Genomic DNA, 22578 nt, shown 5'->3' with positions numbered 1-22578 from the left:
GAAGAGACATGTTGTCTTAATCTCAGCTCATCTAGGGCTTTACTCTTTTTAAATACATGCACATGCATACACACACACAAACACAAGAAATTGCTTAAACGAAGGTCTTATTATAGGAAATATGTTAACTATTCACTGAAGCCAAATATATTCACTAAATGTAATAATTATTTAAAGAACATTTAGCGGGGCGCCTGGGTGGCTCAGTGGGTTAAGCCTCTGCCTTGGGCTCAGGTCATGATCCCAGCATCCTGGGATCGAGCCCCACATCGGGCTCTCTGCTTCCCACTCTCTCTCCGCCTGCCTCTCTGCCTACTTGTGATCTGTCTCTGTCAAATAAATAAATAAAATCTTTAAATAAATAAATAAATAATAAAGAACATTTAGCCAAGTATGTTTATTTATTGCATGTTCACTAAAAGCCTTATTTATCTTATCTTCCTGTGATGTGTGTATTGTTATTCCCACTTTATAGATGAGGTAACTGCCTATTAGAGCATGTGAAGACACGTGGTTAGGAAAACTAATGCAGACTGGGGCATGAAACCATGAATACCTAACTTAAAGTCAATGCTTTCATCCACTACTGAAATCAAATCATCAAAACTTACATTGGGAAAAAGCATAAGGGATGTTACTTTCTCTTACATAATTATAAACAGTATCAATATTTTCTTGTACATGTTGAAGATAGGATTTAACCAACAGCTCCACCGTGAGTACAGCTGGAAAGCAATAGCAGAACTGGTCAATACAAAAATTCATTTTATACCACAGTTTACACTGGCCCATTTATAGTTTGTTTAAAAAAAAAAAAGAGGAGTTTGCCAACAATAATCTGTAATTATTTTTGCAATGAATATGAATAAGACAGCAATGTTTCTGTTTCAGGCCATGTTCTCTAAATTGTTTTCAAACAATCCCAAAACACTCCTAGCAGGTTAGAGAACAGAATTCTCAGTAAATATTGTCATAAGTGTTTCTAGTTTTAAGAAATGATTTCTTTTGTGGTTTTTTTTTTCTTCCCCTAATGAGAATGAAGAGTAGGAATAAACTGGAGCTTAGCTACACTGTGGAGACTATTTTGTGTGGAATTTGGTTTGCTCAGTTTTGTTTCACACAACTGCTTAGAGTATTAACTAATCCTAGAAGCTCAAAATAAGAAAAAACACATACACCTTACCTTTAATGACACTGTGGTAGGCAGTCTCCAGGGTGATCCAGATTCCTGCCTCCTAGTGTTCACACTCTTGTATAGTTCCCTGCGCCCTCATGGTTGATCTGGGGGACCAACTGAATACAGAAGTTATAATATGTGACTTACAAAACTAGGTCATAAAAGGTATTTTGGTTCCTCTATCCTCCTTTCCCTTCTCTCCCATTTCCTCTCACTCTGGGGGAAGCTAACTTCCATGACATGAGCCTAGCCCACCTGCCTCTCAAGCAACCCTATGGAAAGGTCCACATCATGAGAAACTGAGGCCTCCCGCCAAGAGCCAGCAAGGAACTGAGGCTTCTGGCCAATACTGTACGAATGAGCCATCACGGAAGTGACCTTCCAGCCTTTCAGCTTCCAGATGATGGTAGCCCTTCTCAACCACATGAGAGACTCTGAATCGAAGTCATCCAGATTAGCTGTTCCCAAATCCTGACTCTCAGAATCTGTGGAAAAAAAATAAATGTTTGTTGTTTTCAGTTGCTAAGCATTGGGGGTAATATGTCACCTGGTAATGGGTATGTGAAAGAGACACTACCTAAAAGTCCACACACTTCTTGAATCCCATTGCCCAAAGATGTAGCTTCCCAACCACAATTTGATAAATGTTGGTGTAGAAAACACAGACTTTCTTCTAGCTAGCCATGCATCCTGTTAAAAATTAGGGAAAAGGGCAGAGGTGCACAGATAACTAGGAGATAAACCACAGCCTGTAGGAGACTCTGACACTGGCAGCCTCCAATAAACCACACCTCTCAGAAGTCACACCCATGTAAAGTTTCCTCCTGTGTGAACCTACCCACCTGACTCACATTGGCCAATGGCATATTAGCAAGCATGATGCAAGCAGAGGCTCACACACTGAGTCTCATCCTCTTGGCTCACTACCTTTTAAGAACCTAGCTGCCATTCTGTAAGGAAGTCCCAGTGATCCTGCTGGAGAGAGAGACCATGTGAAGAACCAAAGTGTCACAGCCAAGCTTCTCGCTGACTGCAGCTGAATGAGTGATCCCAGCCAACACTATGTGCAGCAAAAGAAGCAACACAGAACCATAAGAGAGAACCAATGTTGTTTCAAGCCATCAAATGTGGATATTGCTATGTATGTTGCTACCTAGAACAGATAACTGAAACACAGTCTTAGCACATACAAAGTAATTTACCTGAAAACATACTGTAAGCTGTAAACTATTTTCTAAATAAAGGAATTTTTAATTCTGCCACACAATAGCAAATCTTCTGTCCTTGATTTCAACCAGATAAGGCAATTGACTTATACAACTGAATCACACAATTAAGATTTCTTACAATAGAAAGGGTATATCTTACAGATCACAGTAATTAGCTATTCTTTTCTTTTTTTAAGAGTTTATTTATTTGACAGAGAGACAGCAAGAGAAGAAACACATGCAGGGGGAGTGGGAGATGGAGAAGCAGGCCTCCTGCTGAGCCAGGACCCAGATGTGGAGCTTGATTCCAGGACCCTGAGATCATGAACTGAGCCAAAGGCAGACACTTAATGACTGAGTCACCCAGGTGCCCCAGTAATTAACTATTCTTATACTGTATCTAATGTTTGGTTTTTCCCTAAAATAGCATTTCTTCTTTTTTTCTTACAGATTTTATTTATTTATTTGAGAGAGAGAGAGAAAGAAAGAGTGCATGCATAAGCCAGGGGGTGGAAGGGAGAGGGAGAGGGAGAAGCAGACTCCCCGCGAGCAGGGAGCCCAACATGGGGCTTGATCCCAGGGCTCTGGGATCATGACCAGAGCCACAGGCAGATGCTCAAATGGCTGAGCCACCCAGGTGCCCCAAACATCATATCTTAAACTGTGACATGAGGTCCATGGATTGACTTCAGGGACCACATGAAACAGGTGCCAAATTTTTTGTCTTTAATTTTTTTCTAGATACATTGTGATAAATGTCAAATAAGACTTTGTGATGTATATTCTACTTACAGCAAACTAAGTTATCAAAGCAGTGTTGACTCCAGATAATATAGCATAATAGTATACTATCTGTACTGTACATGGTCACTTAATTTATAACCATTATTGTTTTCTTGCTAAGATATATAGAATAATTTTCCTTCAGAAAGAATAGAAGAGATCTTAAACTACCATTATTTTTGTAGACATAGGATTTTCAGAAATTGTTTTATAGAACTTAGATGTAAAATACCAAAGAAAATGAAGTATGATAAATTTTTTATATTTTCGATTTTACTTCTATAATTGAACGTAAATTAAAAACAAAAATCTCAGTGCTTTATTAAAAGGTCTTTTCCAATGAAAACGTGAAGCCAACAAAATTCAGAGAGTATCTTATGTCCATCATGATACATTAGACCATGTGAATCTTCATGAAAAGACTGGATTTAAAAAGGCTGGAATTTTACTAACTCTTGGATTTGCCCCAACACAAAAGTCTTGTCTTGAAGAATTTGAAAAGGCGCTACACCTGACAGAAAAGATCTCATTGAAACCATGTGTTCTGTTTTGTGACATGGAGCAGAAAAGTGATAATGAAGCAGTGTCCTTGTAAAATAATGTCCCTGACTCCGTGAAGCAGGTCATGAATTATAGGTAGCTCTGCCATTTCCCTACACCTGAATGAAACCATCCGGAGCTCTTAGTGTAGCTAAAAATCTCAGGTTCTTACATTAATATACACTGATTTTTGTGAGGTTTGGGGGGGATGTTGTAAAGACCAACATAATAGGAAAATGTTTTGGGGTGCCTTGGTGGCTCAGTCAATTAAGTGTCTCACTCTTGATCTCAGCTCAGGTCTTGATCTCAGGGTTGTGAGTTTAAGCCCTTCAAAAAATAAGAAAATGTTTCTTTATCAAGAAAATATCTATCTTGAGAAAAATCGTGAGAATCTTTCAGAGATGCAAAGCCACGAATCTTAGTGTCCTTCCTTAAAGAAAGGAGCTCGACATATCACCAGGATTCATTGCTTCCAATAGCATTATTCCCTGGTATCAAAGACTGCCACCACCCATGAAAAAATTCATAGGAGTCTCTCTGAAAATCATTAATATGAACAGAGTCGAGGCCTTTACTATGTAGAAGTTCACCAACATTCGAGAGGATATAGTGGAAAGAAGCCAACCGAAGTTGATTTCAGTTTCATATTGGTCACTTACTAATAGGTGGTCTTGAGCAACTTCTCTAACCCTTCTGAGACTCGAGTTTTCCCATCTGTAAACTGATAATAATATCTATCCAGGGGTGCCTGGGTGGCTCAGTCAGTTAAACATCTGCTTTCGGCTCAGGTCATGATCCCAGGGTCCTGGGATCAAACCCCACGTCAGGCTCTTTCCCCAGTGGGGAGTCTGTTTCTCTGCCTGCCACTCCCCCTGCTTGTGCTCTCTCTCTCTGTGTCAAATAAGTAAAAAACAAACAACAAACAAACAAATAAACTTAAAGAAAACATCTATCCAAAAGTGCATGCTAAAGATTAAATATGATAACATTTAAATACAGGAACTATAGAAAATGTGTCTGGTACTCAGTAAGTTTTGGGTTGCTTTAAACTGAATAAAGATCTCAAAATTTCTCTTGTTCTGTCTTCTAAGGCCCCAACTCTCAATTTCCCTAGTGGGATAAGAGCTTTTGTCCCTTAAACCTCATCACCATTACTTGCAGTGCTCCAGGACTGGCAAAACCAAGTTTCTCCTAGATCCACCATCCAAGAGGGACCCCTTTCACAAGGTCAGCCTGTAGCTGCCCTGACAGAGCCACCAGGGGCAGCCTCTCTCCCCACACAGATCTGGGCACTGTGTCCACTCACACACCTAAGCTCTTAGCTGCTCTCTCACGGTTTAGAAGAAAGCCCATCCACTTAGTAACGCAGAGCTTTTCTCTGAGCTGTGTACCACTGTCTTCTCTGATGAGCAGCGCTGCTCCAACTCAACATCTGTCATTTTAATTTTTAGTCAGTTAGCATCTGACATCCACTAATCTAACCACCCTCTACACATATGGATAGTGGGTTAAGATAGCAGATGACAAGTACAATACTCAATTGAACCCTAATTTACTTTGATGTTTTAAGATAATTCATCACTCCATCTGAAAATTTTACAACTCACCATTTGACCATCAAGTAATTCTGTTATTTTTAACTAACATTCATTGAGTGTTTTACATTTCAAACATTTTTAAATAGGTAATTTGAACTTCACAGAAATTCTATGTGGTAGATAAGCCAGATATTATTGGTTCCTTTTTTTTTTTTTTTTTTTTTTTTAAGCTGAGGGACAGAAAATTTGAGTCAACTGACTAAAAACTACTTGGTTAATCCGCTGTCAAATAAACTAGATCCTAGGTCTTGTGGTTTAAAATCCATGTCTTTCCTGCTACACTATGCTGTCTCCTAGTGTCGCTGAGTATTTATTATCTTTTATCTAACTGGTAATAGAAATAGTCAAAACAAAATGAAGCCTCTGAAATTAGCCACAGGATATGCGTATCAAATCAAGTGATTAAAGAAAGCAAAGCTGTATCAAGAAATGCTTTCTTTAATTTGTATGTAAAACGTTATATTTTGTATAAAAGCAGAAATGTAAAACAATTATTTTTCAGGTTATAAAAATTACATGTGGTAATTAGAGAAAATATTGAAAATGTAAATAAGAAAATAAAAAATCACCTGAGTGCAATTTTGTGTGTACTAAGTATGTCTTGAGCATTTCAAGTACAGGAACAATACTTAGGCTTATGTGATTTCTGGAACTGGGGTATGCTTCAAACATTCAGTTGATGGGCTCTATGTAGGATATGAGCAAAATAGAGATGTCAAGAATATCTCAGGATTCTGGTGCAATGGGAAAGAGAAGGTGAGCAGTAGGTTTCGGGGGAAGAAGTCTTAAATCCTGTTTTGGATGTTTTATGGCTATTGTATCTGTTGGTCATCTATGTGGACTCTCCAGTGGGCAACTGAATGTATGAGCTTAGAACATATGGGCAAGTTGGGGCACAGGACAGAAATGTAGATGTATTATTACACCCCACTGTCTCAGGGCAAGAATGCGTCTTGAAGTTTGTATCAAACCATGCCTATATGATTTAAATAGCTGAACAATCAGCAGTTACTTCAGTCATTTAAGAAGGTCAATTTGGATCAACTCATTTAAATTAGTTGACTATGTGCCTGAAAGTATTAATTCAATAGCACTACACTTGACCAAGCTGGGTAGAACTTATACAAAGGAAGCCATTTGCCTTCTTAATAAAAATTTGTTTAATGATTATTATAAGAAATTTTCCCAGGCATCACTCAATCCCACTTGCTTTGTTAGTTTGGATTTTTTAATTTTTGTTTTGTTGTTTGGGAATTGAGTACATCCTCTTTTCTTTGTATTTATGAGGCTCAGATAGGTTTTCAGACACACAAAACAATTTTGTTCTATTTTTATTTTCAAATTATTCATTTTAAGCAGTAGCAATTGCAAAATCTTCAGCTGCATGATTTGATATTAATTCAAAATAATTTCTGAATAAAAAGTACTTTTATCCTCTCAAGCCTGCATCAATAATGGCTGAATCAAACACCTATGTGGGGGGAGGGGGGTCATTTCATGTCTCTAACACTGATTCCTAGATCACCAAGCAACCTTCTGATTATGTTAGCTTCCTATCTTGTGCCAGTAAGAATATGCTAGTCTGCATAAGTTATAATTCTCATAGAAATGATTGCATTGGTCTTCTTAAATACAATACAACACATACATACATACATACATAATGAAACTTTTCACATGAGAAGCCAAGAAGCAAAAGAGATGTAATAAGATTTGGAAGAAACATAACAAAAGGAAAAACTTAAGAGAAAACAGACTCACACGGACAGCCTGCGACCTCACCCATTAGAAATAACGGCAGGGATTCAACAGCTGATGGTGAAGGTGGAGAAACAAACTGAGGGTTTTGGAGGGGAGGGGGCTGGAGGGTTGGGTGAGCCTGGTGGTTGGTATTAAGTAGGGCACATATTGCATAGAGCACTGGGGGTGGTGCATAAACAATGAATTTTGGAACACCGAAAAAAAATAAAATAAAACAAAATTTAAAAAAAAAAGAAAGAAAGAAGGATGGCAGTAAAGCACAGCAGAAGAAAAAGAGAAAATTAAATAACTTTAAAGCCTAAAGGGATGCCTGCCCCCATGGACACCTGTCCTACTAAACTTAGGTGAACGTCTTTGAAGAAATAATGCATTGTTGATGTGGGTTAATAATTATCTCCCTGAACCACATTGGTCCTTGACAGTGTCAGGGTTGTATGAAAAGGACAAACCAAATGGTGTAGTAGACCAGCCCAAGAGGCACAGGGAGAGATTGCAATACACAGCACAGTCTATGACAAGCTAGGCTATTGATGATACAATACTACTGAGTCCACAACAATGTCTTTCTAGTGGTCACTTTACCATAGGCATGATGCTAAGTGCTTCCCATACATTTTCTCATTTACGTCTCAAACAATCTTGCAGATAAATTTCACCACCCTGTTACCACTATGGCAGCAGAGTCCCTGAGAGATGAATGGTCTGAATGGTATACACAAAGCAACATAGCAGAGCTGCTTTAGGCAGCCCTCTACTGGGTACCAGTGGTAGAAAACCAATTTGAACAAGCTTAAGAGGAAAGAGAAAGTAGGCTTGATTCATGCAAGCCAAATGTGTCCACATGCGTGTAGCTGTTACAAGGACACTGGCACCAGGACTGGAAGGCTGCAGGACTTCTGCCACTCCTCCCTGCTTTTCTCCCTGGGTTGGCTCAGTTGCCTCATTCTTCAAAGGGGCTTCCTCCTCACCACAAGGAACAGCAGAAATGTGAACCTTTGGAGTTCCCGTCCCCTTTAAGGATTTCATGAAATCTGTGGGCCCCTGGCCCTGAGCTTTAAAGCTTTAAATCCACCCAAGTCGGCAACGCAGCAAGCCGCATTTCCGCTTCGCGGGCTGATGCCTGTCAGAGTCTGCCAATAGGGGGCGCCTCAGGGAGACTGCAACGGGGGAAGGAGGAAGAGGAATCTTCCGTTGGCTTCCGGTCACCTTGTGGTTCCTGGGAGCAGCACGCCTCATTGCGTTGTCACGCCAGGAGAGGCAGTTTGTTTAGGAAACTGCGGTTGAGTCTGACAAAGAGATTCCAGCACTCTCAGAACCAACCTCTTTCTGCCCCCTCCGAGAGCTGGCACCAGCTCCCACTGTTCCCCCTAACAGGACAGAATCCCAGCACCACGTGGACAGTGGCTCCTCCAGCCTCTGTCCTCTTTTGCTCCAACTCTAGGAGTAGCAGCTCCTTCCTGAAATTAGCTGCTTCTCTTATAACTCAGAAATGTCTTTTTGCCTTTTCAATTACCTTGTTGATAATTTTACACTTAGTTAGCAGGTCTTCGTAATTCTAATAAAATAGCTGGTGTGATTTCTGTCTCCTAAATAGATGGTTACGGCCATATTCCCAGAAATAAGCTCGTATTATGTCCATACTCCCATTTTGCATAAAAATTTTAACATGTTCATCAATACACTAAAATTAATTTACAGGCACTTATGGAATCCATGAAGCCAAAATTAAGAATCTCAGTCCAATGCGGGACATGTTCCATAATGGTGCTTAGAAAATAATTTGAAAGTTCCCTGGGTTCAGGCTACCACTCACTAGGAAGTCTCAACAGTTTTATAAGTAAACGCACATACCTGTGCTGTGTGCTGTTTCCTGAAAGGTGGCCTTGGCATTTCAAGTGAGATATCATAGTAGAAGACTGTATATTCACCAGTGAAAGATAGTTAATAAATCATGATCTTGAAGGAGAATTTCACAGTCTTGAGGACCTTCGTTTTGATGATAGTCTATTCTCTGAATAGTTTTAGAAAACTGATTTTTTTTTCAAGTCTATTCTTGTAATGTTTTTCAACCTTTATGTTGGCAGGTTCCAATGAATCAAGTTCCCTTGGGTTTAAGTAGACTCAAGGTAAAAGCTGATATTAAGATCTAGAAAATTGCAGGGCTGGAGTCATGTGAGAAGTGTCATCTCTTTCCTCTAATAGAGAGAACTCCAAGATGAAATGCAGATTCTCCAGGAAGTGGGCAAGATGATCTCCTGAGGAACAGAAAGAACTTTTAGAGCTCCTATTTGTATCTGCGCTTTATCTGACACTTTTTACTTTCTATTTTTGTGCATGTTTTATAATGCACCTAATATCAGTTGGATAAAAACATATGAACATTTTATAAATAAAAATAAATACCTATACTCTGAGTACATTCTCAAAGCTTTTTTAATAATAAAGGTCCACTTTCAAAATATTTTAGAAAACACTGCTTTAGTGGTAAAGAACTATGTTTCGGAGCAAGTTGCAGCAACATTTAACTGCAGGCCAAGTCAAATCCATGATCTGTTTTTGACAGAAGAAGAAGGGGGAAAATCTGTGACAGGGACTGTATACGACCCACAAAGACTAAAATATGTACTGATTTCCCTTTACAGAAAATGTTTGCAAACTTCAACTTTGGAGCAAGCCCATCTGAAACACCTCTAAAAGTCTTTGAAAGGGTAAGAGAGGGCTCCTTTCTCAACTTACCGAAGAAATTAGTACAAATGAGAAGGGATGGTGGAAGTAAGTTCATAGACTCATGCTTGTGGCCCAACTATAGAGTTGTTAAATATATAATTATTAACAATTATTTGAATAGGGATGAAAAGTCAAAAGCAGAGGGAGTAACAGTGAAGGCACTGATTAACTTCTCTAAAGATGATGAAAGCATCATGGTATTGGGATGGTATTGGTATTTGGGATGGTATTACACCATCCCAAAAAGTCTGACAATGAAACAGTTTTCATTTTATAAAAAAAAAAAAAAAGGCAAGTAAGAAAAGAGTTTTATATCAGTGTATATGACTATAAAATTTCATAACAACTGATGTTCAAAGGTGATTCTGAGCCATCAAAATTAGGATAGGTTATTTACAGTATATCCTCATTAAGGATTCTGAAATACATTTTAGTAACATTTATAGCAGAGAAAAATCACTGAAATAAATAATCCTGAACTTAATAGTTTAATTCACGTCCAAAAAAACTAGGCTACACAGAATGACTTGATGCCCAGTTGACCAATTCTTCATAATAAAAAGATGAAAACAGAAGCTTTAAGCCAAAATACTGACAGCCAATTCATTGAAGATGCCCCTTAGTACCTGTTAATGAAGAAGAGGAAATTAAAATATAAAGTAATTAGGCTACCTATGTTAGGGGCAATAAGGTTTTCCAGTAGGTCTAATTAACTGTAATATGTTCATTCTGTTCCATTTCAGGCTCCACCAAATATGCTATTCACAGTGCCTGAAATCTGGAAGCTGGGAATATATCTGTCCTTTGACCACTGGATTGAATAGAATTAACCTTTTCAAATTTAAATATAAATGTCTAATAAAAAGCATACACCAACCACAGTCTGTGACTGCCAGGAAGGAAAGTTTTTATTGCTCACTGAAGCACCATATTAGAACAGCTTGCACACAGGGATCATGTCTGGGGCAGACATTGCTACCATTGTTGACTACCAGTATCCATTCCACTTCTTTCTGTCAAACAGAATTTCAGTTTTGTTTGGGGTCACTGTGTACACAACTAAAAATATCTCCAAGCGAAGACTGGCCATGGAACCCAGAACCTGCCAATGAGAAAATGCAAAGCTTGCAAGCAGACGACTTTGGTCCTTCCACCTCGTTTTTTCAAGGCTGCAGATAGAGAGGTATGGAGGAACAGCAACCATTTGCCAGCATAGAAACAGGAGCCACCAGCTTAGAGCCCCATGAAGGAGAGCAAGCCTGGGAGAGGCAGCATTAGTGAGGAGCTGAGCCCGTTCCGGGCTGTCTCTCTCTGGCTTTGTTGTTATGTGAGAAAAGAAAACTCCTTAGTTTTTTTAAGCTATTGCTGACAAGGGTTCTGTTAATCTCAGCTAAGGCAGCCCTAACTTTTAGAACGTGTTATTATGATTATCAAAGTACAGTGCTAAGTGCTATAAAAACACTAACTTAATTTTTTCAAGAGCTCTATGATGAGGAAACTATTATCATCCATTTTACAGGGATTTTAAGTAACTTACCCAAGATGACCCAGCTAGTAAGTAGCAGAACTCAAATTCAAATCCAGATCTAATGGTCTCTATTGCTTCTTGCACGATGCCAAACCCAGTGCATTGTATGTAGATGGTTGCCAGATAATGGTTTTGTTTGAAGATGTTTGCATAACCCACAGCCACAGAAGCTAGAGAGAAGGTCACTCTCCTGGTCAGAGAGCAGATTTATTTTATTGCTCCAAGATAAAAAGTCTTCCTGCTTTCCTTAGAGGAGATTTGTTTGTATTCCAAGATTTAAAAAAAAAAAAAAAATGTCTTCCTTGGGGGCAAAGATTGTGCAGGTTTGCCAACAGCCCCTTCTAAGCTTATAGGATTTAAAATATCTCAGGGTTCCTCATCTGTGACCAATAGCCCTGTGTGCACAGTATCCCTTGGGTCCTTGTCCATACTACCCATGGAATTCGGGGCTCAAGGGAAACTGACGTAAGCATTAAGCTGATACATAAACTGTCTAAACACACTTGGGCTTCTTGTCTCTTCACCAAAAGAATCTATGGAAATGTGGCCATTCGAAGTAGGAACCACAGTGGTCTTTGTGGCTTAGGGCCCACTTGACCATTTGCCAGTAGATAGGAGATATTTTAAATTAGGTAATACCTCCTTTTAGCCCTAAAGGATGATGTTGAAAGAATTAAGAACTTCACATTCAAGTGCCTCATACTATTTTCTTTAAGATGTAATTATGCCAAAGAAGTAGTTCTCAATCATATTGGAATCTGTCATACTCTTGAATTTTAGAATTTTGGCAGCACACGTGAAGGGATTAAATATCAAAATCATCATCAAAGTTACTGACAATAACATGGAAATCACTACTGTAATATAACATCTCATGGTTTCCATAAAAGCTTCCCTAGGTATGGCTTCATTCATTCTCTTGCAGTCTTACTGTAAGGTTTTCTGTATGGCTGTTTGAATACAGCTGTCTTGTCCCCTGACCTCTAATATCCTCGAGGTGCAAAAGATCTCACGTATTCCAATAAACATACCCTCTTTCTTCAGTGCCAATCTTATATAGACCACACTGTATCAGGCAACCCATTCGCTCTCTTACATCTCACAGAGTTCTGAAGGACAGTATTCAGTTGTAGCAAAGACAAAAATGTTATATTCTGATAAAATGTTGTGTCATGTAATTTGGTGAAGGAATATGGTATATGCCTGCCTAGCACTCCAGATGAGAACCTCTGTCCTCGGGGCCCTGGACCGCGAATCAATGTTTACTAAACACCCATTGTGCACAGAACATGATGTTCCAGGCACAATGGAGCAAGATGACAGATATTTTTAAATGATCCCTGCTATCAGATATAACGTACTTTGGAAAACAGGACATGTGTGAAATACTAAAGAACACGTCTATAAATTATACCATTATAAGAGCCAATCAGTGCAGTGGCTATAAAGCTCAGTCGACAATCCAGTTGCACAGAAGACATTAAATAAACTAAGTCTAAGCCCAAATACCCAGCCTACTGAGTTCTCCTTCCCTTCAGAACACACAAAAGTTAAATGTGTAAAAGGACCATGGGTAGGTGGGAACTTCCTCTCACCCCCTGCTCCCCACCTGGTCCTGGTTCATCCATCTTCACCAGTCACTGATGAGATCTGGCTGAGATCATCCCTTCATTGGAACATGAGAGTCTCAGGCAAGGCTAGAAGGCCCTGTGCTCAGAGTGAAGGCTCTCTGTGTAAACCGTACAGCCTTCAAGAAAACTCTCTACTCACTCAGAGTTTGTTTCCATGGAAGAGTGCCAGGGACCACACTGGCTGTGACCCACCAACCTCTCTCCCCTTCCTCATCACAGGGAAGACCCTCTCTCTCTTGACTTCCCTTTTTCCTTCTCTCCTCTATACTTATCTTTTTTCTTGGATGCTTAGAATTACCTCAAATACAACACTTATTTAATTATTATACACTACAACCAAACTAACAATTAGGTGGTATTTGTTATGTGCCAGACACTGTTCTAGTGCTTTATTATATTTGTTGTATTTATTCATTTAATCTTTACATAAACTTCTATAGTACTATAGTTATCACCATCTCACAGTTGAGAAAACTAAGGTATGTAAAGGTGACTTTGTCCAAGGTCATATAACTGGTAAAACTGGCTGATTGCTAGTTTTGACCTTTAGTACAGTTAAGAAGAGCCATTGACCTCAAGAAGCTTCTGTTTTTCAATATAAACCTGTTTGCACAGTGTTGTGGAAGCTTTCTCATAGAATACGAACCACAGACAAAGATAGGACATGAATATGTTCTAGTCCCCCCTCGCCTTTTTTAAACCATAAATTAGGGTCAGCCATATTTTAAACACCATACAAAAAACTTAACAGTTTTCTTATGATAGTTTTTTAAACTTGGAGTAGGGTCAGATTTGAATACTGTTCGGGCTTAAAAGATTTCATTCAATTGCTCAAAAACAAGGAACATTCGACTCTTGGAATTTATTACTCAATTTTATCTGGATGTTGGATAGCTGGATACTATCCTGTGGCAATGAGTCCTAGCAATATCAATTTGTGGTTTTATAGGAAGCAGGGTCAAGAATGTTTAGATCACAAATCCTCAAGCCTGACCCCAAGGCTTTCCAGATTCACCATCCACAGGAAATTTCAAATAACCCTCAGGTGAAAAACAATCTCCTGGACTCCCAGAAAGTACTCTTTTGAGGGCTCCTGCCCTTCTGGGATAGAGGAAAGCTGAAAATAATGGTCTCTCTCTCTCTCTCTCTCTCTGTCTTTCTAAGGAGTTTTAAAAGTTAAAGCTAAATCAGGATACTCTTAATAGTGTATTCCCAGAAAGTGAGATTTCTGGGACATCTGGGATTTGTTCCCTTCTAAATGAACACTGTGAAAAACCAAGACTTATTTTTCTCCTGACAATTCATCCGCCGTGATCAAATGTGAAAATGATATAAATTTCTTGTGTCATATTTTTCTTATTCCCAATAGTAACTATTATGAAGCAGCCTTCATTTTTAAAGGGGAAGTACAAAGTCTGATGGGTATTTCAAGAAGAAAGAACAACAATTGATTCACTCTATCAAAGCTTGTCATGTAACAGCTGAGCTCTGGCACTACCAACAACAAACAACAAATGTGCCAAAGACAGCAAGATGCATTAGGGAGATAAAGCACAGCTTCCTTCGTGCCAGAGCACCACTTGAACAGATGAAGAGAGGGCATGAATGCTGCTTGAAGAAGGTGGGTGCTGAGAAGGGGTTGGTGACAACACGACACTGGGCAGTAATTGAGAATGTCGGTCTCATTGCAGACCTCTGTGACGGGGCAGCTGCGAAGTGTCTTTTGACATTGCCACTTGGAGCCAAGTCATCTTTCTCATTAGGCTGTTTAAATACCACCTGGCCATGCTGAGAAATCTTCTGCAACACAAAGAAGAATGTCAGTGTTCCCCAAAGAAAGGTAGAGCAAAAAGCTAAACAAAGACAATGTTAACACAATGCAAAACTGTAACCTGCCATGGGTACATATTCTATCCTTTGGAGTTGCCACAGACCATAGTAGTTTAATCTGAAAACCTAACTGCAAATTATAGAATGATTTGGCAGTTTCTCCCTTCTGTCGTTGCTGGAAGAATTATTCATGTGTTGAAGCTAACTATGCCCAGGAAGGAACTCTGAATGTCATCTTTTAAACTCAAATCAAGAATTTGGTGGCTGGCCTCTCAGTTCCCAGATGTAGGGCAGTCAGAATATGTTTCAATGCATCTCCAATCTATTACCATAAAACATCCAGAAAGCTTCCCAGAAAAGATACTCAGAGAAGATTTTTGTGAACTACTGGAAGGTTACTTACCACAAAGTCTCTGACTCGATCTCTATCTACCTCTTTGGTACCTCCCCTCACTATTCTAGATAAGGGAGCAGAGAAGAGACCAAAAAATTAAGAGTTCAGATAAAAGAAGGTTGAGGTGATTGCTGTTAATGCATCCTCTGACAGTGAAAAGCAAGGAAATGCTAATCACTTAACAATTAGCCATGTTGTTCCCTTAATTAGAAGTGTACTGCATTAAGGAGAAACTTGACCGAATAATTTGCTACTTGATTGAGATGATTATCAATCCTAGAAAGACCACTGGGGCACAACTTAAGATCTGTAAATACATGCCAGACCTTTGTTGTTCATATCACTGTGGACAACAGCTCTCAAGTGTGGTCTGCAGACCCACTAGGAGTCCTCAAGATCTTCTCAGAGGAAATATTAGGTCAAAACTATTTTCATAATAATAAGAAGCAGCTTTTGCCTTTTCTACTGGGTTGACATTGCACTTATAGTACAAAAGCAATGTGAGTCATATGGCCTTGAGTCAGTCATTGCAATCTTCTGTACCTAAGAGTGGGATGAAAGGGTTGTTTCACTTAAGAGTGTCCTTGACGAATCGGTGAAAGGTATTAATTTTTAAAATTAATTCTCAGTTCATAAATTCACTTCTTCTTACACTTTCATGTGACAAAATATACATAAAACCTTTCTGCTCTATACCAGTGCAGTGGTTGTCTCAAGGAAAAACACTTACATGATTGTTTGAGTTGTGAAGTGAACTAGCTGGCCAGGCATTTCAGCCAATAGAGAATGATAAACCATTCACTCATTCAATTAATACCTCCTGAGTTTGATGTTCTTCTTAGTGAGAATTAAGCATAATCGCCATCAACTCCCTTTCAAAGTTGAATTGTACGTTAACAAGTTTCCAATCCTTTCTAAATAATATTGATATAAAATTCATATTTTGTACAATTCACAAACTTTAAAGACATAATTCAACGGTTTTTAGTATATTCACAGAATTGTGCATCTACCACCATAACCAGTTTTAGAACATTTTTATCACCTTAAGAAGAAATCATGGCAATCCTTAGCAGTCTTTCCCCATTTCCTCCCAACATCCCCAGTTTTAAGCAATTACTAATCTAGCTTTCATCTTTATAGATTTGACTATTCTGGGCATTTCATAAATCATACATTATGTGACTGGCCTCTTAGCATGTTTTTGAGGTACACTTATGTTGTACCATATAATCTTCATTTCTTTTCATCACCAAATAATACTCCATTTCATAGATATACCACATTGTATTTTTCCTTTCATCAGTTGATGGAGATTCAAGTCATTTCCACATCTTGGCTATTATGCTAACAATATGCTGCTATGAAATTTTATATACATTTTTTTGTGGGGGTTACATTTTTGTTTCTCTTGGGTGGATATAGAAGTACAATTGCTGGGCCATATGATAACTCTTTCTTTAACCTTTTGAGGAACTGCCAGACTGTTTTCCAAAGCAGCCAGGAAATCATTCTTAAAAACTCAGCACTAATGCATTCACTCATTTAGGAAACATTTGCTGGAAACTAACTATGTCCAGTTCCATGTTCTATATATCACAGATATAATGGCAGCCAAAACAGAGTCTCTGCCATAATGGAGATTATAACCTGGCAGAGAAGATAGACAAAATCATAACTTTTGGGCTAAATATAATGATAAGGAAAGTACAGGATATAAATGGCCAGATAATAGAGGGACCTAAACTGTTTAGATGCCTGGTAAGATCTCCCTGAGGAAGAAATGTTTTTGCTGAGACTCAAGTGAAGGGATAATCAGAACTAACTTGGCAAAGGAGGAAAGTGTTTGGTACAAAGGAACAAAGTCATGTAAAACCCTAGAGGTAAGGAGGGAGTATATTTTGTTTGAGAAACCAAGAGAAATTCACTGTGACTGCAAAGTGTATAGTGTGCAAGATAAAACAGGGTAAAGATTGAGTCCAGGGGAATAGACAGAGACCACTGAAGGGTTTTTAATAGAGCAGTAATGTGATTAGATTTGTGTTCCTAAAGAACACTCTTGTTTCTATGTGGAGACTGGATTGGAGGAAAGCAAATTAGAAGCTTCAAACCAGTCCAGAGCATATAGAGAAAGAGTGTCCAGAAGTTATGGTGGCCCAGACTACAATGATGGCAGTGGACCTGAAGGAAATGGAATGGAATCAAGAAACATTAGAGAGTAGAATCAGTAGGACTTGATGATTGATCACAAATGGAGAACAAGAAACAGGAAGGAATCAAGTAGATTTTCTATTCAGGTACTGGGTGAATGGTAATGCCATTTACAAAGACGGTGGTAACACAGGGAATATGACAAATCATGATCCACAGCTCAGTACACAAAGAAGGAACATTTCCCATGCACTCACTTCATGCAAGGCACTGGGGCTAGAGCTTGAATATAAAACTAAGTAAAATACATATACTCTAGACAGATAACAATCCCTCCAAATATGTCTGCATTCTTATTCCCGAAACCTGCAATATGTTACCTTACATTGTGTGAAGGAAAGAGTTAACATAGCAATTCTAAATGTCTATCCTTGAAAAGACCTCCTTGCAAGATTAGCCCTTGGCTAACCTCTGGGAATTTAGATTTTGGAGTGTTCCCACCATTAACTGGTAGGAATGGCTCACTGTGCCTAAAGTGTTTGTGCAAGCAATATGTTTTGTGCTGAACATCTGCATTCCTTCTAGGAATCTGAAATTCTGGCACACAGCAGACAAAGTATGCCTACATAACCAGCTCCAATAAAGACCCCAGGCACTGAGTCCCTAATGAACTTCTCTGGTTAGCAACATTTTACATGTGCTGTCAGAACTCATTGTCGAGGGAAGGAAACACATGCTATGTGATTCCATTGAGAGAGGACCCTTGAAAGCTTGCACCTGTTTTCCCCCAGAATTTGCCCCACGTGCCTTCTCCCTTGGTTGACTTGGCTTTGTTTCGTTGTTGCTGTGACTGGTGTTTGTGCTCTGATAAATTGTAGCTGTGAATATTATTATATGTTGAGTTCTTTGCATCCTCTTAGCAAAGCACCACACTGGAGGGTGCTGGTCCTGGGGAGCCCAAGCACACATAGCAAAAGTGATTTTGCAGATGTGATTAAAAGCTTTGAGATGACGATTATCTGAGTGGGCCCAGTGTAATGAAGCAAAGGTCAGAGTGAAGATGCAGGAATGGGCCATGAGTCAAGGGAGGCAGGCAGCCTCCAGAAGCTACATAAGAACATGGACTCTTCCATAAAACCTCCAGGAGGAGGTGCCAACACCTTGGTTTCAGCCTAGTGAAATTAATTTCAGGCACTGACCTCCAGCACTGTAAGTTAGTAAATTCGTGCTGCTTGGAGCCAATACATGTGTGGTAATTTGTTATGGCAATACTAGGAAACTAATATAGATGACCCGAGGGACCATGAAATTTTGTGACTGAGACAAATACATATACACACAATACTTCCCAAACATTTTAATCACAGTCTTTAACTACTGTGTACTATCCAGTTTACCACAACTATTCTCTTTTCCAAGTGTAATGACAGCATTTATGAATTATCAGAAAGTAAAGGCTTTCCAAGCTACCCAGAGAGGGGTCCTTGTTGTGTTGTTCTGGGTTTCCATCCTAACTTAGAGGGAAACTTCCACATCAAGAGTCCTTGATGTCCTGCACGTGAAAGAGGAGTCCTTGAATTCCTTGCCGCAGGAACCCACTGAGGTGGCACCAAATTTGACTTCCGTCTACAAAAGGAAAAGCAATGGCATCCACATCATAAATCTGAAGAGAACCGGGGAGAAGCTTCTGCCGGCAGCTCAGGCCATTGAAAGTCCCGTTGATCTGAGTGTCACAGGCTCCAGGAATACCGGCCAGCTGGCTGTGATGAAGTTTGGGCTGTCGCTGGAGCCACTCCTATTGCTGGCCACTTCACAACTGGGACATTCACTAACCAGCTCCTAGAAGCCTTCTAGAAGCTGAGACTTCTGGTGATTACCAATCCCAGGGCTGAACACCAGCCTCTCACAGAGGCAACTTATGTTAACCTGCCTACATTGCTCTATGCAACACAGACTCTTCTCTGAGCTATGTGGACGTTACCATCCCATACAACAACAAGGAGCTCACTCAGTTGGTCTGATGTGGCGGATGCTGGCCCAGGAATTTCTGCACATGCATGGCACATTCTCCTGTGAACACCCACAAAGGTCGTGCTTGATCTCTCCTTCTACAGAAATCCTGAAGAGATTGAAAAGGAAGAGTATGCTGCTTGTGAAAAGACTATGACCAAGGAGGAATTTCAGGGTGAAAGGATTACTGCAGGTCCCAGATTTATTGCCACACAACCCAAGGTTGCAGACTGGTATGAAGGAGGGCAGGTGCCCTCTGTGACTATTCAGTGGTTCCCACTGAAGACTGGAGCACTCGGCTTGCCACTGAAGACTGGTCTGCAGCTCCCAATGCTCAGGCCATTCGAATGAGAAGGAACAACCACCAAGTGGCTCTAAGCTGTTCTTCCACAGACTCTTAAATGAAAACTGGAAATAAGATTGACAGAAAGTAACGTTTCTAAAAAGAGAGAGAAAGAAAGGGAAAAAAAGGAGAGAAGGAACGAAGGAAAAGAGGAAGGAATTCAAGGGACAGCTTGTTATATATTAAGAAAAGTAAAATAAAACTCTCCTACTGGACATTTTTCAACTCTTGTCACATATAACAACACTACGCAATATGTAAAGTTAAATGACAAGCTGGTTTACCAAATCATGAACCAGAATACATTTTATACAGGTTTTAATGCTTGCTTTAAACCTTTTTTGAGGGGCACCTGGGTGGCTCAGTGGGTTAAAGCCTCTGCCTTCAGCTCAGGTCATGATCTCAGGGTCCTGAGATCGAGCCCCGCATCAGGTTCTCTGCTCAGCGGGGAGCCTGCTTCCCCCTCTCTCTCTGCCTGCCTCTCCACCTACTTGTGATCTCTCTCTCTGTAAAATAAATAAATAAAATCTTAAAAAAAAGAAAAAAACCTTTTTTGAGGGGGTGAGGAAAAATACTAGCTGGAAGTTGATCAGGTTAGAAAACTCTGGTAGCCTTTCTTGATAAAAACTAGAAGGTAACATGATGTTAATTATTGTGAGACAGAGTTAATTGATGGACTGGTCAATAATACATATAAAATAAGATTTCTACTACCAAGAAAACAGGTGTCTGTTTGATGGAAAGGCAAAGTTAGACAATACAACCGCCTTTAATTTCACAGTCTGTGATTCTTCATAAAACTTTTAAAGATCAATTATGTCCTATCAATGTTAGATCCAAGCCAAACTAAGTGATTTATGTACAAATACCCTCACACATGGAGTAATTGTTGATTGAGTAACTTATCTTTATTAAACATGAACTCAAGAGATTATATTAGGAAGCAATTTACACTTATATAAGACTTTCTACACAGTTTTTTTTTTTTTTAAGATTTTATTTATTTGACAGAGATCACAAGTGGGCAGAGAGGCAGGCAGAGAGAGAGGAGGAAGCAGGCTCCCCGTTGAGCAGAGAGCCCGATGCAGGGCTCGATCCCAGGACCCTGAGATCATGACCCGAGCCAAAGGCAGAGGCTTTAACCCACTGAGCCACCCAGGAGCCCCTACTTTCTACACACTTTTTAATTCACCTCCACTTTCCTCTTAAATAACTGGAGGACAAGAGATACTGCTTTTTTTTTTTTTAAGAAGTAAATTAAACACAGTAGTTTAATGCGGTGATTCAGATGTGTCTATAAAATGTAGGTGATATTATATTTAATGCAGTTTTTCAAATAAGAGCTTTCAGTGGTGTTTCACTTCAATGAAAACTCCAGTCCCTGAGAGCTGACTTCACTATTAATTATACAAACATTCATACGGTATTCACTACTACATTAAAGACACAGTGCTCAGCAAAGATGAGTAAAGAACAGCCTCTGATCTCAAGGAGTTCATAGGCTAATGGTGGAGATTGACACATGAACAGATCATACTATAGACGGGATGGAAAAAAAATTTTTTAAAGATTTATTTATTTATTTATATGACAGGCAGAGATCACAAGTAGGCAGAGAGGCAGGCAGAGAGAGAGAGGAGGAAGCAGGCCCCCTGCTGAGCAGAGAGCCCAATGCGGGGCTCGATCCCAGGACCCTGGGATCATGACCTGAGCTGAAGGCAGAGGCTTTAACCCACTGAACCACCCAGGTGCCCTGACGGGATGGAAAATTACCGAGATAGAAATATGCAATACACAGGCACCTAACCGAGCCTAGTGGTAACAGGGAAACATGCTAGAATCAGGACACCTACCATGAGCATGAGTTATGTGGGCCACAGCAAATGGGATTGGGTCAGTAAAGACTAAAAGAGAATAAAACCTTTTATTTAGCAAGTTGTTAGCGGGTGGTTTGTTTCTCTGACAGCTACACATCTAAGTTTGATGTGCGTAATAGTGAAGTGCCATAACATAGTATGCATGTGATTGGGGAAAAAGATATTTAAAACTCATTTTTGTTTTAATAGTGCTATTTTTGATCGATCCCTCTGTATACCATCCAATCACTAAAAACAGTTAATGTGTGGAGTTCGTTTAACACCTTCCCAAATTTTTATTGCTGCTTTCCACTGTACTAAATGGTTTTATATTTAAATGTTTCAAAAAGGAGAATCCTAAGTCTTCTTTTGCTATGTTTCCTTCTTAGATTAAACACTGACAAAGAAAATCCCTTGGAAATAATATTAAATCCAAGAAGAATCTGGGAAAATACCCACATGCAGCCTAACACACCAACAGCATTACTAAATCTTTGTTGTCCCCCAGTTCTCATGTCATCCTGAGCTGTAAATGAGTTGGGTGTATCTGCAGAATCCACCCTGTGGAGACAATCGGATTACTAGGAAGGTATTCCTAGGGCAGACTGCAGCAGTAATAAACTAACCCACTCATCGCCCTTGAATACCTAGAACTTAAAAGAAAACTCAAAGCTCACATAATAACTGGACTCCATAATCCTACCATGAAAAATGGTGATAATGGATTATATAACTGGCTTATGAATAAATATATTAATAGACGAAGTAGAATTAACTGTATGGTTTCTTGTCATTTATATTCTCAATAACCAATAAGAGAAGAAAAGGAAATCATATCCCTATTCAGTATTTTCTCCAGTAAAGTGCCAAGTACAATACTGAGAACAATGCAGGCCTAGAATCTAAAGCGATCATGCTTTGCAAGATCTCAGTGTACTTTCAGTTTCTTCAGCTCATCTGCTGAAATTACATGAGGCAAATAGGACTATCTTAATTTTTCGGGTGCAACTCCTCTAACAGAATGTATTTTGAGAAAGAAAA

General features: G+C 39.4%; 1 pseudogene across 1 annotated transcript; it reads left to right on the top strand.

The window, feature by feature from the left end:
* Positions 1-10902: 10902 nt before the first annotated feature.
* On the top strand, positions 10903-19739 carry LOC308344365 (small ribosomal subunit protein uS2-like; annotated as a pseudogene). The gene is made up of 2 exons: positions 10903-10977; positions 18848-19739. The product of its transcript is annotated as a small ribosomal subunit protein uS2-like (transcript).
* Positions 19740-22578: the final 2839 nt, after the last annotated feature.

The sequence above is a fragment of the Martes martes genome, assembly GCF_963455335.1.
Source record: "Martes martes genome assembly, chromosome: 6".
Lineage (NCBI taxonomy): Eukaryota > Metazoa > Chordata > Mammalia > Carnivora > Mustelidae > Martes > Martes martes.
This window is presented reverse-complemented; position numbering and strand designations above follow the sequence as displayed.